Raw genomic sequence first — 18,488 nt, 5'->3', positions numbered from 1 at the left:
TTTTTTCGAATGTTTATTTGCGCAATTTTTCTATATGATTTACAATAGTAAGTGGTGCGGTTTTACACAGATGTTTCCTCGCAATCCATACTGATGAAGGTCCAGTTGTGACCAAAACGTTTTGCAAACACCTTTAGGCTGGGGCCACACAAGGATTACTGCAAACCCCTCGCATGACACTTGGCTCACGCTGGCAGCACAGAGCCGAGTGTCATGGAGTGCCAAGTATCATTGTCTTTACATTACGGGTTGCAATATTCGAGACATTTTGCAAAACAAGTTAAAAAGGCGAGGAAAAAAAAAGTCAGTCAAAAGTCAATTTTGGATTTTGCGCAAAAATTGTGAATTGTGTGCGTCATTGTGATAAATTTGGCAAGAATAAAAAAAAAAAGACCAAAAAATAGCAAAAAAAAAAAAAAGAAAAGTGACAAAAAAAACAAACAAATCAGAAATAAGGAATCAGGCAATTAATCTTCATAATGAGTTGAGGTAATGTGCAAATCCTGTACTTACATAGAACTGGTGGGTATCATGCCTCACAAACCAACATTAGACTACAGTCCAATGGGTATACAGGATTATTTCAGTCTAGGGTCACGTTCACACAATCAGTATTTTACATCAGTATTTGTAAGCCAAAATTAGGAATGGATTAAAAAAAAAAAAAAAATTGCGGAAGTGGAGCCTGTATTTCTATTAGGGCCAGTGCCCATGACCTGCACACGCTGCACTTCCGGTTATGTACAGTATGAAGCCGGTTGTGCACATCCCAGCTTCAGACAGGTCTAGAGGGCATACAAATGAGAAAGCCGCGGAGACACCATCACGTGTTTCTCAACGCTGCCAGGAAACTAGCCAGGTCTTTCACCGGGAAGGAACAACCACGGGAAGGGCAGTCTCCAGTCAAGGAAACCACCTATACCAAACATGGTATCCATCCACAGACAGCTGTTTCGGGGTATTTGCCCCTCATCAGTGTGGAGTAGGAATCTGGCTAGTGGGGGCAATGCCTAGTAAAAGACTACTTAAGCAAGCATTGTTGACCTTAGGGGGCGATGCTCTAGAATCACTGCGTTGAGAAACACGTGATGGTGTCTCCGCAGTGGATATGTTGATCTCCCTAAGGTCAACAATGCTTGCTTAAGGTCTAGAGGGCATGACCGGAAGTGCTGGGACTTCTGAACATACCTAAACCTGGCGTCAGAAGCGGTGCCCACGGATACAGGTACGTGCGTCACTGTCAATGATGCAGGGCATTGAATAGCATGTTAGCACACCCTCATTTGCATCTCATAAAGGATCTTTAGAAATACTTTTTCTAATGATCTCTTTATCTATGCTAGTGTATACAGGGACGGTTAGGCAGGGATTAGCAATATACACCCAGAACTGCTCGTGCGTCTGGGTGCATATTGGTCCTGATGAGATCATTTTAAGGCTTTTTTTCCCCACACACAGGAGCAGAAATATTATATATAATATATATATATATATATTGCACATGCAGTTGAGAAATCTGCAGCAAAATTTCCTTGTCTATCAAGCTGATTTTATTCCTCTTCACTAAAATGGAAGGGGGGCATTTCTGTGCAGAAACATTCATCAACACATGGATGACAATTGCTCACGTCTCATGTACACAGCTGGTAGTGTGATCCGCTGAGGATTTTCCATGTATCCACAGCATTTCCGATACATTTGCATACATCCTAAGGCCTTGTTCGCACACTGCGTTTTTACTTGCTTTTTTGCGTTTTTGCTGCAGAAATTTCTTGAGAAAATGTTTGTAACCTTTCTGCATACATTCCCCAGCAAAACCTATGGAAAAAAAAAAAATATATAGCTGTGCGCACACTGCGTTTTTTTCTCAAGAACATTTTTTCTGCAGAATTTCTTGAGAAAAAGAATGTGCGTGTCACTTCTTTTCTGCATCTAACTGCATTTGGTTTTTGCCATAGATAATGGTAAAAAAATGCAGGCACCATCCTGCGGAAAAAAACATCAAAAACACAAAAAACGTGGTAAAACCGCATGCAATTTTTGGTGCGTTATTGGTGCGTTTTTTGACCGCAAGTGCACTAATCTTTCAGACTCAAGAAATTTCTTGTGAAAAAAAAAAATTCTAGTGTGAACAGAGCCTAACAGCAGCTAAGGCTAGAGTCACTCAATCAAATTTTGTCTCATCAGATGGAAAAAAAACAAAAAAAAAAAATCAGGACTGATCCTGACTCTTGGATGTGTTGAAGATGGGGAAACTTTCTCCCTTTTCTTAAAATCGGGGTGCACTCAAATGTCCGATTCTTTCCATGGACCCATTGACTTGCATGGTAGAGTGCGATCCAATTTCAAGAGCGAAATAGATCGAAATCGTGGGTGCTGGAATTTTTTCCTTGGTTACACACTGTCCGAGAAAAAGGAAAAAAAAAAATCAGACATGTGCACGGCCCAATATAATAACATTGGTCATAGTGAGATCAATGTTTCGTTGGATTGCACTCAGACACAAATAGTCTGCATGAGCGCCTAGGGTGTGAGATCTTGTCAGTTGGGGGTCAGACATTCTGGCACTGTGCTATGCTCCTGTATATGGGGGTGATGCAGTTGTCATGACAATGGTACCATGTGCAGGACTAATTTTAATTAACCATACCCGTGCCAGGTGCTATCCCGGGGTAGCGTTAACCATACCCGTGCCAGGTGCTATCCCGGGGTAGAGCTAACCATACCCGTGCCAGGTGCTATCCCGGGGTAGCGCTAACCATACCCGTGCCAGGTGCTATCCCGGGGTAGCGCTAACCATACCCGTGCCAGGTGCTATCCCGGGGTAGCGCTAACCATACCCGTGCCAGGTACTATCCCGGGGTAGCGTTAACCATACCCGTGCCAGGTACTATCCCGGGGTAGCGCTAACCATACCCGTGCCAGGTACTATCCCGGGGTAGCGCTAACCATACCCGTGCCAGGTACTATCCCGGGGTAGCGCTAACCATACCCGTGCCAGGTGCTATCCCGGGGTAGCGTTAACCATACCCGTGCCAGGTGCTATCCCGGGGTAGCGTTAACCATACCCGTGCCAGGTGCTATCCCGGGGTAGCGCTAACCATACCCGTGCCAGGTGCTATCCCGGGGTAGCGCTAACCATACCCGTGCCAGGTACTATCCCGGGGTAGCGCTAACCATACCCGTGCCAGGTACTATCCCGGGGTAGCGCTAACCATACCCGTGCCAGGTGCTATCCCGGGGTAGCGTTAACCATACCCGTGCCAGGTGCTATCCCGGGGTAGCGTTAACCATACCCGTGCCAGGTGCTATCCCGGGGTAGCGCTAACCATACCCGTGCCAGGTACTATCCCGGGGTAGCGCTAACCATACCCGTGCCAGGTGCTATCCCGGGGTAGCGCTAACCATACCCGTGCCAGGTGCTATCCCGGGGTAGCGTTAACCATACCCGTGCCAGGTACTATCCCGGGGTAGCGTTAACCATACCCGTGCCAGGTACTATCCCGGGGTAGCGTTAACCATACCCGTGCCAGGTACCATCCTAGGGTAGCGTTAACCATACCCGTGCCAGGTACCATCCTAGGGTAGCGTTAACCATACCCGTGCCAGGTACTATCCCGGGGTAGCGTTAACCATACCCGTGCCAGGTACTATCCCGGGGTAGCGTTAACCATATCCGTGCCAGGTACCATCCCGGGGTAGCGTTAACCATACCCGTGCCAGGTACCATCCTGGGGTAGCGTTAACCATATCCGTGCCAGGTACCATCCTGGGGTAGCGTTAACCATATCCGTGCCAGGTACCATCCTGGGGTAGCGTTAACCATACCCGTGCCGGTGTTGCAGCCGGGGTGCAGGAATGCTTTCACAGTGCTCTCGCCACCCTGCAGTGCAATGATATAAAGGCATTGTACCAACATGCACCCTATCTATAGCAATTTTTGGGGGGTGCAATTTTGAAAAGTGAAAAAAAGTATACTATTCAGAATGCAGCTATTACTATTAGCACAGCGCCTCCAGGAGGACATTACTCTGTGCACTTTGCAGGCAGCTCCTCAGACTCAGTCACACATTCGTTCCTTCCTGTCGGTACAGTGACAAGGATACATACCGGCCGGAGACACCAGAGCCGCACACCTGCACCGCCGCACGCCCAGCACGCACTGCTGCACAACAACACAACACTTCCTGGCTGCATTCAGCCCCGCCCACACGCTACAACTTGACCAATTAAAACGCTGAGTTCAGCCAGCCAATCGCTGCGCGTCTTTCTACGGTCTCGGCTCGCTGCCAAAATGAAAGGAAGGGAGGGATTGGTCAGTGTGTGATATGGGCGGGGACAGGTGGCGTCGGCGCCTGTCATACCGCGGTGGAGGCGTCCCGGGAGCCCGGCTGTGGTGTAAATGCGCTTTTCAACTCCTGGTGCTGGGCTAAAGCCTCTGCACACAGTGTCTGCGCCGTGCACAAAATACACAGAAGCATTTGCCAAAATGGTTAACGGTACAGCACAAATTACAGAAAAATAAACAAGTGCAGATTTGACAAAGGGCTTGTTCACACACTGCACTTTTGCTATTTTTTTTCCATGCGGTTTTCAAAAGTACAAAAAAAGCTACACTTCCCAGTACTAGCGAGGTAAGATTTCTGAATAAGGGCATGTTCGCACGTTGCAGATTTATTTGCAGATTTTCTGCTCCTAAAACTGTATCTTTTAGCAGGAAAAACAGTGTGGAAAAAACATTTTTTATGCATTTTTCGATGCGTTTTTAATGTTTTTTTTATTGCATTGTGTAAAAAATGCAGGAACAATTGATATGTTAAAGGGAACCTGTCATCAGTTTTTCGCCCTATAAGCTGTGGCCGCCACCACCGGGCTCTTATATACTGCATTCTAACATGCTGTATATAAGAGCCCAGGCCGCTGTGAGAACCTAAAAATCACTTTATAACACTTACCTAACGGTCGCTCAGTTGGCCAGATGGGTGTCTCCGTTGTCATGTGCCGGTGCCTCTTTCGGCCATCTTCACCCTCTTTCTGAAGCCTGTGTGCGTGACGCGTCCTACGTCATACACACTCGCCGGTCCTGCGCAGGCGCACTGCAATACTTTGATCTGTCCTACTCATGGAAGATCAAAGTGCGCCTGCGCAGGACCGGAATGCCGGCGAGTGTGGATGATGTTGGACGCGTCATGCACCGCAGCTAGAGAAGAAGGAGGACGAAGATGGCCGTAAGAGGTGGCACCAGAGAACGGAGACGCCCATCTGACCAACTGCGCAACCGTTAGGTAAGGTAAGTATTATAAAGTGTTAATGTTCTATACAGCGGCCTGGGCTCTTGTATACAGCATGTTAGAATGCTGTATATAAGAGCCCGGTGGTGGTGGCCGCAGCTTATACGGCAAAAAAATGGGAACAGGTTCCCTTTAAATGTTTGGTGCAGGTTTTTTTTTCTGCACCAAAATCTGCAATGTGTGCACAGCACTCCAGGATTCTCACAGACTTTGCTAGGATGCATTTTTCCTTGCAGGAGGATTAAACTCTGCATGGAAAAAAAACGCATAATAAAAAAAACGCATAAAAAAAAATATGCAGCGTGTGTACACAGCCTAACGCACATGCTGTTTGTTTGTTTTTTCCTTGTGGATTTTAACCATCAAAAAAATTGCACCAACTATCATAAGAGCTTAGCCACACTTTGTCCATTTTCACTTATGGGGTGTACTCACTTTTGTTGCTAGTGGTTTAGGCACATTTAGCTGTGTGTTGAGCTATTTAGAAGTCCCCAAATTTAGGCTGAATTCACATGTCCTGATTCCTCCATTAGAACGGATCCTGCTGAGATATCTTGGGAAAAAAGTTCTGCAAACGCAACTTTTTTGTCCGTTGTTAACCCCTTCACCCCGGGTGATTTCCCGGATTTTTTTTCTCCCCTTCTTTCGAGTGCAGTCACTTTTTTATTTTTCCGACAATCTTGCCATGTGAGGGCTTGTTTTTTGTGGGACGAGTTGTACATTTGAATGAAACCATGAGTTTTACCATATAGTGTACTGGAAAACAGCAATAAAATTCCAAGTGCGGAAAAATTGCAAAAGAAGTGCAATTACACGATTGTTTTGGGGGTATTTTATTCACCGTGTTAACTTTATGGTAAAACTGATGTGTGGGTGTGATGCCTCAGGTCGGTGCGAGTTTGTAGACACTAAACATGTATAGGTTTACTTTTATCTAAGGGGTTAAAATAAATGCAAAATTTTGGCCAAAAAAGTGGTGCACTTTAAAGGTGGCTTTACACGCTACGATACCGTTAATGTTTTTAATGTTTTATCGTCGGGGTCACGTTGTTAGTGACGCACATCCGGCGTCATTAACGATATCGCAGCGTGTGACACTGACCAGCGACCTCAAAAATGGTGAAAATCATTCACCATGGAGAGGTCGTCCCAAACTCAAAAATCGGTAAGTGTTGTTTATCCATGTTGTTCATCGCTCATGCGGCAGCACACATCGCTGTGTGTGACACCGCAGGAGCGAGGAACGTCTCCTTACCTGCGTCCACCGGCAATGCGGAAGGAAGAAGGTGGGCGGGATGTTACATCCCGCTCATCTCCGCCCCTCCGCTTTGATTGACCGGCCGCTTAGTGACGTCGCGGTGACGCCGAATGTCCCTCCCCCTTGAGGGAGGGATTGTTCGGCAGTCACAGCGACGCCGCCGACCAAGTAAGTGCGCGTGACGCTGCCATAGCGATAATTTTCGCTGCGGCAGCGATCACACGATAGCACATGGGCGACGGGGGCGGGTACTTACACGCTCGATATCGCTAGAAATTGCTAGCAATATCGTAGCGTGTAAAGCCACCTTTAGTGCCATTTTCCGCGACCAATAGCCTTCCCATTGTTCCGGATATGGGGCACAGTGACGGCTTATTTTTTGCGTCTAGAGCTGATGTTTTTAACTGTACCATATTTGTGCAGATGCTACGTTTTGATCGCCTGTTATTGCATTTTGCGTAAAGTTTTACAACAACCAAAAAATGTAATTTTGGCGTTTGGATTTTTTTTGCCACTACGCCCTTTACCGATCAGATTAACTGATTTTATATTTTCATAGAATGGGAATTTCTGAATGCGACAATACCAAATGTGTGTATATTTTTACATTTTTTAACCATTTAATTTTCAATGGGGCAAATGGTGATTTGAACTTTTAGGTTTTTTGTTTGTTTTTTTTAACTTTTTTTTATTCTACTTGTCCCTCTAGGGGGCTATAAGGATCAGCAGGCTAATCACTGATTCATTTCTCCTGATCAGAGCAGCATCGCTCTGATCAGGAGAAATGCTGAGTTCTTGTTACAGCTGCTGCTCTGCCGGCTGCAACAGGAACTACGTCATGATAGCGACAGGAGTCAAAGCTGACACAGAAGGCTTTTTTTAAATACATTCTGTTGTCCATGAGCTGTCACATGCGATGAAACTCCGCCCACAGCCCAGTCACTCACAGAGACTGGGTCCCGCTTCGGTGACGCCGGGTAAAATTCCAATTCCGGAACTTGACGTGACATCACCGGACATTAAAGGTTGCTGCAGCCCGGGTCACGTGATGAGGATGAGAGGACAGTGATAGCGCCACACACAGGCAGAACTGACAACAGAAGATATTTATAAAAAGCCTTCAGTCTCTGCTTTACACCCATGTGTCCACTGTGCTTTGTAGTGGACAGCCTCTTTAAATAACAATTTTGCTGGATCCGTTTTTTTTTAACATTGGAGTCCATGGAGAAAGGATTCGTTAACAGATTGCTAATAATTATCCATCTTTTTTTCTTACAGGATCCGTTTCAAATAGAAAAATGGATAAATAGAAATCATTTTGCCAACAGATCTCTGCAGGATCCGTTCTAACGGATGATTACAGGACATATGAAGTCAGCCTTAGATGTTAGGCTACATGCGCACGCTGCGTTTTTTGCTGCGTTTTTGGATGCAGTTTTGTTGTCAGAACGTTCTGACATTTGACTTCCCAGCAAAGTCTATGAGAAGTCAGATTTGCTATGCGCACATTGCAGTTTATTTGTCATTTGTCAGCGTTTTGTCAAAAGTTTGTGACAAAAAAATGTTAATTCTTCCTGCGTTTTGTCAACATTTGTCACAAAAACGCAGCAAAAACGCACCTTCAATTACAAGCATTTTTTTGTACATTTCCAGGCTCTCTCTGAGACCCGCAACACACATCTGTGTAATTTGTACGTGTGCGGTACGTATTTGCACGTACCGGAGACACGTACACACGGAGACCCATGTTATTCAATGGTAGATGGCACACACACGTAAAATCACACGGAATGTGTGTCCATGTGGTAAGTACGTGTGTGCGCTTTTCTACACGGACGACATGTCCGTTTTTTGCCGGCAACACGCAGGCACGGACCCGCTTTAGTCTATGGGTCCGTGCCTGCACGGACCGCACACGGAGTATGTCCGTGTTCAGCACGTATCGTCCATGTCCGTTTTTCATCACAAAATCTGAAACACTTGTTACCAATCTATCAGGTCAATTGATGGTCATTAATTCTGGCGCCAAACATACATTTCCTGCCTCATTTGCACGCCAGACAGCAGCTGGGCACCTGTCCTCTCACTGCAGGGGAACTTTGAGCACAGAGAACAACACAGGTACTGAGCATGGCGCCCAGAATCGATACAGAGAGGCTGATTGGAGAAGTGGAGAGGCATCCAGAGCTGTGGGACACACGTGTTGATGGCTACCATGACAGGTTAATGGTGGAACGAGCATGGATGGCTGTGGCAGAGATAGTCTACCCTAGGAATGGATGGTCTCCATGTACCCCTGGAAGGAAAAATAGATATGGTGAGTACCGATATTTGCCTTGCTTCTGTCTTTACCTACATGTGCACATTCTGTAGGCAGATTAGAAACATATTTGTATACCGTATTTTTCGCTTTATAAGACGCACCGGAATATAAGACGCACCCCAAACTTAGACATAAAAAAAGGTAAAAAAAAGAAAAATGGGGTCCGTCTTATACTCCGATGTTCTCTTACCGGAGGGGGGCAGCAGTGGTGGTGAAGCGGGGTCACAGGAGGCACAGGTTGTGCTGGCAGGCGCGGCAGGTCAGTGGCAGCGGGGTCCGTGGTTGCAGGTGCCGTGGCGTCCGTGGTTGCAGGCGCGGTGGTGTCCGCGGTGGCAGGATCCGTGGGGTCCGTGGTGGCGGCAGCAGCCGTGGCATGAGAGCCGTGCAGCAGGCCGGTGCAGTGAGTGTCCGCGGTCCCGGTTCAGTGGTGGCAGCGGCGGCGGCGGCGGCTCAGTGGTGGGAGCGGCGGCAACTGCTCAGTGGTGGCAGCGGCAGGGACTGCTCAGTGGTGGCGTGTGTCCGCGGTCCCGGTTCAGTGGTGGCAGCGGCGGCGGCGGCGGCTCAGTGGTGGGAGCGGCGGCGACGGCTCAGTGGTGGAGTGTGTCCGCGGTCCCGATTCAAGTAATGGCGCCCGGAGCGACGCATGCGCAGATGGAGCTCTCATCCAAGGGCTCCATCTGCGCACGCGCTGACTCCCGGAGCAGCGCGTGCGCAGATGGAGCTCTCATCCAAGAGCTCCACCGGCGCCATCATTTGAAAGTGGGACCGCGGACAACTGGTAAGCTGCACAGCCGCCCGCCCCGCATGCACAGAGTGGCAGCCAGCAGGCTGCCCGCCCACTCTGCGTACAAGCCGCCGGGTACCTGTGCTTGCGTGCGGTGGCAGCCGGGTACCCATGGCTGTGTGCGGGCGGCAGATGGGTGACTGTGTGAGGGCGGCAGCCGGGTACCTGCACGGTCACCCGACTGCCGCTCGCACACAGCACCCGGCTGCCGCCCGCACACAGCCATGGGTACCCGTCTGCCACCGCATGCAAGCACAGGTACCTGGCTGCCGACCCCACACAGCACCCGCTGCCGCCCGCACACAGCCACGGGTACCCGGCTGCCGCTGCATGCAAGTACAGGTACCCGGCCGCTTGCATGCAGCCACAGGCACCCGCCCGATCGCTTCAGACAGGACCCCCCCCCCCCGCTACCGCTTTATAAGACGCACCCCCCATTTTCCTCCCAAAATTTGGGGAGGAAAAGTGCGTCTTATAAAGCGAAAAATACGGTAGTTTGTTGGGCCTGTATTAATGGGCCTGACTCATTTTGAGATACACTGGAGACTCACAAACAGGAGAGTGTATTTATTTGGCCTTTTGAAGTATTCATTGCAGTTTACTAGTAATGTCAGCATGTGTATATGTGGCCTGCAAAGCATTTTATGCATGTACAAAAGGCATTTCAGGGTGGGGAAGCCACTATTAAACATGTTGGGGGGTTTTTTGGTTAGCATTTCTGTGCTTTTTCTATTGCAAATGTGCTGTGAAATGTCTATACATTTTGAGTTGTATTTACATGTTTGGTTTATTATGCATGTCCCTTGGTGTCACCATGTCTGGTATGTGTCACGCTTCCCGGTCCCCTGGCCCCGTTCTCCGGTTCCCGTGGCCTGCTCCCCGCTCCCCGGCGGCGTTCCATACTTACCACTCCGGTCCCGGTCTCCTCTTCCCCGCCTGCAGCCTCCATGCGTCCGGCTCCCCGCTCCCGGCGCTCCTCTGTGACAAGGGACTCCCAGCCGGGCGCTCCTGCTTCTTCCTCACCGCTTCCTGGACTGGCTTCTGGCACACAGGCCTCGCGCATGCGCATTAGGTCGCGCGCGCGGTCATTGACCCTTTCTTAAAGGGCCAGCACCCAGAAACAGGATATTGCATAGACAGGTACAGGGTATATAGGGTTTCTCTTTCCTGGTGGGCGGGGCCTGTTCTACGTGTTTAGCAAGCTAGTGTTCAGGTCCCCGTATTGCTTTGCTCAGTGCTTTACCGTGTATTAACCCTGTCCTGTCTCGTAGAGCCTATCCTGCCACGTCAGTTGCTCCGAACCAACTCCATCCCTGGACCCTGACGGTGACTTCGGCGGATGTTCCACCACCTCTGCAGCTCCGCCAGTCTCCAGTCTCTGGCTCCGCTCGGTGACCCGTTCCATCGCTCAGCAGGTTCCGGATCCCGCCTGACCCTATCACCCGGCCTCAGACCCTGAGCCTTGTCACCCGGACTACCATCCAGAACTCCGTGGGTTCATCATCATCCACCTTTCCTGCTTCTCTACGGACTGTCCAGCTACCTATAGTGCTCCGGCTGCCGTGCATCAAGACCCTCTGGCGGGGCGACCAGCTTGGCTGCCTTCTCAGGGGACATCTGTGTACGGTCCAGTGCTTCCACCACCCGGACGTAACAGTATGGTAACAGTAATGTGTAGTGTATAATGGAAAATCTTTGAGTAACATATGGCACTTCATGGGTTAGTAGTCATTTTGTTTCTCATGGCTTACTGAAGGTTTTTTTTTTTTTTTTTTTAACAATTAAAAGGAGATGAATGTTTATTCAGTGGTTTAAGATTTTTACTGGTGAACTTGTTTTCTTTCCCATGGTTATTGTGTTATTATGTCACTATATGAGTGTAATGGGTTGTTGTTGTCATACACATGGATGTGTGTTCCTATTTTTTACAATTGCTGCAATACAAGACTAATGTCTAATGTTTTTAATCTACAATTGTTTGAATTAGTGACCTTATTTTACATTGTATTTTTTTTTTTAACAGTGGATCTTGTTAAACGGCGATGGCGCTCAGCCCGTGACCAGTTCCGCAGAGAGTATAACCCTGTGGCCACCACAGCTGCCGCTGCAAAAAAGAAAAAATATGTCCATTATGAAAAACTGAGCTTCCTTATGCCCATTATGGAAGTACCAAAGTAAGTTTAAACCATTACATCACATGGTGTTTTTTTTTTAAAAGGCACACATTAATTTGTTTTTTGTTTTTTTTCATCAAAGTACAGAGGATAACCTGGAAGATAGTGAGGAAGCCCAGCCATCAGTATTAACAGCGACCTCTGCTTCGGAGATGGAGCCAACCTCATATCAACCTCCACCAATCCCCAACACCAGCCAGACGCAGAAGATATGTCCTCTGATTTGGGTTTGGGCACAAGTCAATCCACTAATGTAATTCCAGGCCAGTCTACAGGGCAACAAAGTGGCCCTTCACCCGTTCTTGCAGAGAGTAGTCCACAGCAACATGCAGGCACACAGCCAAGAATATCAACTAATACCATGCGCACAGTAGCACAATCTATACGTGGTCGCAGACATAGGCGTTATGAAGATTTATGTTCCCTGCCAGATATCAGATACCAGAATAATACACATGATGAATTCACTGATACCAGAGAGTGATGGGGAGAGATTTTGTCGCTCCCTTTCTCCCTCTCTTGCATTGGTTGCACCTGATAGGCAGGACAGATTGAGAGCGTCGTTAATAACACTAATATCTGCTACCCAACGTGAGCCAGAACCCATTTATTGTTTTGAAGTGATAGAACAATGGAGAGCCAATCCACGTGGCCCACACACAAACACAACTCAACAAACTGTGGAAACCCAAACAGAAGAACATTTCTCTAATTTTCAACTTAATCCTGTAGTGCAACAAACACATATACAGTGTCCATCTTCTTCTATGATAACTGATGTACAAATTAGACCAACAATTGTCCCACACCAAACAGGTACATTAATGACACAAAGGCCATCTCAACAGCCAACATTTGTCCCACAAATACCCCAACAAACACCAATGCAAACCTCTTTTAACTATCCTAGTATTGTTAGTAATGTTCATAGACTACCTCAAATGTTTCAACAACCAACAGCCTACCATGTTCCTAATAATCCACAACAACAGTACTTTCAACATCAGACTTACCCAACTAACTTCACATACACACATACTCAGCCTCTTCCAACACATCATTATGTACCACCTACACTTGGTCTTCCATCTGCTCAAACAACTGCATCATTATTTGTTCCAAGTACAACTGTTACTAGTGGAAACACTGATCAGTCACTCACTACAACATCTACTGTTGTGCAGCAAACATTCTGTAGATGTCAATGCAATGGAGCCTACACAGGAAAACATCACTAGCCTAGAGGATTTAGTTGAATCATAATGTGATATTGTATGTATTATTTTACATTTTGGTATGTTTTCTAGGGTATTGCTGGTGGGGAAACATATGAAAATGTAACACATTACTTACTCTATATACATGTGGTCATATTTCTTGTTTTCCTTTACAAAAATTCAATACAAATTACTCTATCACTTCAAAAACATTACCTGCCTGTTAGAATGATGCCTTGCTCTGGACATGTTGTTTGGACCATCCATTAGAAAAAACTGGGTTTAGGGAAAAAATGCACGCACATAAACTACTACACTAACATTCATACACCTTTATTATTAAAAATCCAGCCACTATGCAGTATCTACACATGGTCTGGTCCCATACTTGTATTCCAATAGTGTCAAACAAATTATGTTTGCGTGACATTATTGCATAATAAAGTATGGTGTTTTGTATGGGCTAATGTCCCTGACAAAATTGTATATAAAAAAAAAAATACAGGGTGTCTTGCAAAAGATAACAGACATACATAGGTAAAATAATAATTCTGGACTAACTTTTTCAAATCAAATTTGCCATAATTTTATTAGTCATGTACATTCAGTAGTACTGTTTTTAGAATAACAAAAATTCCTGATGTTATAACAATATTGTTATATCACAATAGCTTATGGGGACCACAAATACAACCAACCAACAAAAAAACCCTCAAATTATACCTATGTATGGTCATTTTCTCTTTTGTAATACATATGTGTTTGTGCTTATGTAACCAAGTGATAAAAAACTATAACAATGTCAAAATTATACATGATTATGGCGATTTAAACTAAAAAAATCTTTAAACTGATTCCTCACTTGTAGACCAGAAGTGGACACAGTGGTTCTGACACTACCATTGTCTACAAATGGTGCATTTAAAGCAGGTAACTCCTCAATATCTTCGTCATTGCTTTCATGTAATCTACAGTAATTATGTAACACTACTGTCGATTTAATGACAGCCTTGACGGTGGTTGGTTGGAGTTGGATGGTGGTTTGATAAATGCGCCATCTTGAGGCCAAAATGCCAAAGGCACGTTCAACATAGCAACGTGCTCTGGCCAATTTGCTATTAAATAGGGCTTTTAATCTGTCCAGCCCCATTCTGGGATATGGACGCATCAAATGCCTAGACAATGCAAACCCCTGATCTGCAACCATTAGAAAAGGAACAATAGGGCCATTATTACCAGGCAATGGTCTTGGTACAGGCAAACTTAAACTATCAGACATTAATCATCTTGCTAAACGTGAGCTTCTGAAAATGCGTGCATCTGAGGCACTGCCATATGCACCAATATCAGCAAATAAAAAGCAGTAGTTTGTATCTACCATGGCCAAAATAACTACAGAAAAAAACTTATGATAATTAAAATATCTTGATGCAGAGTTCGGTGGTTTCTTCACTCTAATGTGTTTAACGTCAATGGCACCAATACAATTAGGGAAAGCTGTTTTCTCCAAAAATTCATCTGCAATGTGCATCCATCCCTGTGTTGAAGGTAGCTGCATGACATGATGCCTAAGGGTCTCCCAAAGCACAGTGCAGGTATGCAGGATAATCTTGCCAATTGTGGACCTTCCCAATAAGAATTCGAAGTGCAGACTGCTGATGGATTGGCCAGTTGCTAGGTAGCTGAAATAGAATAAAAACATGACATTACTTTGACTATTCCTGTAATTTGTATTTCACACCAAATATTTGTATCATCCAATGACTGGCGAGATACTGTGTATGTTTTTTTATAATTTCTTTGGTTGGTAAAAGCATATGTGATCTTTACTTTCCTTATTGGAAAAATATTTAATTTTGTGTTTAATAAACAAGCTTGTTTGAGTTAAGCCTCTTGTTTCTTCAATTTTGGTAGAGATAGAATGGTAGATGTGACTTCTCAGATCTAATTGCACTGTGGTTAAGTGATCAATATAAGTTTTCTACAAAGACCATAATTTTAAATTACTTAATTTCTACAAAATGATGCCTTAGCGACATAACATGTATTTCAATATAACCGATAAAGCATGAGTATACATGACAACACCTACCGTAAAGTCACCAACAGTCGTTCCTCAGGGGAGATGCTGAGGCGCATAGAGGTGTCCTGATGCTTCAAACTATGGTACACAAGGCCAATGATGTTGTCAAATGAATTCATGGTGAGATGGCAGTAGGCTTGGAATTTAGGTGGGAATTTCCGCATTTCGCCATAGAGAATATTAAAATGCCCATGTGTTTTCCTGAGCTTCACAAGGGGGTGAATCCACATCCTTCTCTCCAGTGGTGGCTCATCTTCAATCATATGTCGCCTAACCCCAAATCTCCTAGATATCAACCAGAACAAATACATGGTTGCTTCATTGGAGAGAGACATTTTGGAGTGTGTCTAATGTGAGAATGAGCTCTGAAGCCATGTTTTTTAAGGTTTTTTTAAGCAAAATAAACAAATTGGGTAGTTAATTGACCAATTTAACACACCAGGAGCACATTTAGATGGGCTAATAAGGTTATTTGTGTGAAAATACGTATCTGAAAAAACGGACGGCACACGGACTGCACACGTACGTATTTTATGTGAATACGGACATTCCACACGTACACACGGCTCGCATATGCCATCACACGGATGCCATACGTACCGGAGAAACGCCCAAAAAAAACGGAACACGGACCCGAAAAACGGACCGTGTCATACGGACGTTTTTTTTTGCGGAAGTGTGTTTTAGGCTTGACAACGTGCAGTTTTGGCTGCAGTTTGTGAACACAAAAAGATGCAGCGTGTGCATGTAGCCTTAGGGCTCATGCGCATGTAACTGCAGAATATTCTGCAGCGATTTGACAGCACATGTGCGCGTCAAATCGCTGCAGAAACACTGCATAATGGATGCATTATTTTTTGTACAAAAAAGCCGATTTCATGCGCTCGGGATGCTGCCCCCACCATAGACAGAGTGGGAGCTGCATCCAGAACGCAGAAATAATGGACATGCTCATTTTATGAACGCACGGATTTGGGTCAAAATTTTAGCACCCAAATCACTGCATTCACAAAAGCATCGTGCGCACGTATCTTCATAGATTGTGCAGAGGACGCAGGGCACATTCATTCACGCTGCAGTGCTATATGCAGCGTAAATGCATGCAATTACGCAACGTTCGCACGAGCCCTTAGGCTGCGGCCCCACGATAAGGATTCACAAAGTTTTGGACGCAGCGTGTTTACCCTTAAACAAGCCGTACACTGACTACCGTACTTTATATTGTATCTCAGGGTCAGATCTTCAGTGTTGTCCCATGAAAAGATATAATAAAATATTTACAAAAATGTGAGGGGTGTACTCACTTTTGTGATATACTGTACATCACTAGAACCCCCATCTGTACAGAAACACAGCATCTCAGCCCTCATCAATAGAGAAATAAATCACATGAACCACCATCTTACCTCAATTGTAATGTCATCTCTGGTCCATATACATGTATATTGCCTGAGCCTACAACTCCCAGTATGTCCCAAACAACACTTTAGTTTTTCTCTCGTTTCTCATAAGCTGAACTCAAACATCTACGATTTTCTCTATGTACACAACTACGTCTGGGTGTCTGCCTGCAGAAAGCGTATATACCCGAAAATGGTGCAAGACAGAGCACACGGTGACTCCGTCTGCTCCATTACAATCAATGGCCCTGTCAAAGCATACGTGCGTTTTGTGGGGATGTTCAGACGGAAGCTCCGACGGGACCAGTGTACGTAGATAATAATGCCAGTTTTAGGCCTCTTTCACATGTCCATGAAAAACCACACACGTTTTGCACGGACGTGTAAAAGGTGTGTATAGCCCTTCGTGTGCCGTGATTCTGGCACATGAGTGTTCTCCGTGTGCTATCCGTGATAATACACGGAGAACAAGAATTTTCTGCTCACCTGTCCCTGGCGTTGCTGTCCGTGGTGCTGATGTCTTCCACTCTGCGGTCTCCGGCAATGCTGACTCCCCAATGCTGCTGCTTCCGGTCCTTGGTGCAGTGAATATGCAATGAGTATAATGAGCAGGGGTCGGAAGCAAGTGACAGCAGCGGCACAGACAGCAGAGCTGGAAAAGGTGAGTATATAATTCATTTTATTTCACAGAAACGTGGTTTTCTCCGGTACGTCTCACACTAATGTCACACAGCTCACATCTGTGCGGTCCGTGTGACACCTGTGCTGCCGGAGAAAAACGGACTTGTCTACGTGTGGAGCACACGGACACACATATGCTTCACACGGTCCATGTGAAAACACACCCGTGTGTGCAGATCCATTGATTTTAATGGGTCTACGTGAGTCCGTGTCTCCAGCACGTGTGAAAACGGACCTCACACGTACCAGAGATACGAATGTGTGAAGGGGGCCTTAGGTTGTGTGAACACTGTCCATTTTTGTCGCATCTTTTTAGCGCAGTTTTGTCACAAAACTGCAACCAAGTCCTTATACCAGCAAAGTCAATGAGAATCTTGAAGTTTTGTGCACATGTTGCTTTTTTTCCCTTGCAGATATGGTGCAGAAATAAATCTGCGACATGTCATTTCTTTTAGTGTTTTTCCACCCTAGAACGCATGAAAAATATAAGGAAAAAACACATACAAAAAAAAACCAAAACACATCAAAAACTAGCATTTTTTTGCCAAGAGAGTTTGGTGCAGAAATTTTTGCAACCAAATACTCAACCTTAGGATTTCTTAGCTTGAGGATTTCTTAGTTTGGTTTCTTAGCATATTGACATATTTCTATACAGTGGAACCTTGGTTAACGAGAACAAGCTGTTCTGGGAGTGTGCTCGTTAACCAATTTACTCATCTAGCAAAGCAAAATTTCCCATAGGAAATCATTGCAGAGAATTCGTTCCACAACTTGTAGTAATATCCCATCCTGGTCCCCTATTGTGCCATTCCACACACGCACACACACGCACAAACGCGCGCGCACACACACGCACGCACATTATGCTCACTTATTCTTCGTTCCCTGTTCGGATTTCTTTGTTTTGCAATCATAAAGATCTTGTCTAATACTTCTTCATGGAGGGCGATCTTGTGGCAAGCAACAACGTCAACAGTTTAATGGAAGCTCGGACGATAAGTCATAATCCAGAGATCGGAGGCTCTTCATCAATTACTCCAAAACAAGCATAACCTCCGTCTTTTTGCATAATGACAGCGTGCTACCTTTTATTTCTGTTGGTTATGCAGTCTACATGAAAGAAACTTATGAGAACATTTAGCAGCTTTTGAGGTGCCTGAACTGTGACCAACATTTGTGACCGCTCAGTGGTGACTTCAAGGTGGTTGTCCTCTTACTTGGTCTCCAGGGTGGATACACAAAAGTACGGCTGTTTTCTGTGTGAGTGGGATAGTCGT

At 45.6% G+C, this 18,488-nt stretch overlaps 1 protein-coding gene across 3 annotated transcripts in view; it reads right to left on the bottom strand.

Moving 5' to 3' along the window:
- Nucleotides 1-18,488, bottom strand: part of BSCL2 (BSCL2 lipid droplet biogenesis associated, seipin) — a 78,723-nt gene that overhangs the window by 54,218 nt on the left and 6,017 nt on the right. Inside the window, exon 1 of one of the 3 annotated variants that reach the window (XM_075326609.1) lies at nucleotides 4,111-4,201. The exons of 1 other annotated variant lie outside the window; for it this stretch is intronic. The gene's annotated coding sequence lies outside the window, so the exon portion shown is untranslated. Of the gene's footprint in view, nucleotides 1-2,229; nucleotides 2,291-4,110; nucleotides 4,202-18,488 lie in introns of those variants that run through there. One more of the 3 variants, XM_075326612.1, reaches the window with a different exon arrangement.

This window comes from Anomaloglossus baeobatrachus, chromosome 10 (assembly GCF_048569485.1).
Source record: "Anomaloglossus baeobatrachus isolate aAnoBae1 chromosome 10, aAnoBae1.hap1, whole genome shotgun sequence".
Lineage (NCBI taxonomy): Eukaryota > Metazoa > Chordata > Amphibia > Anura > Aromobatidae > Anomaloglossus > Anomaloglossus baeobatrachus.
Note: the sequence above shows the minus strand (reverse complement) of the source record. Positions and strands in the feature narration are given on the sequence as shown.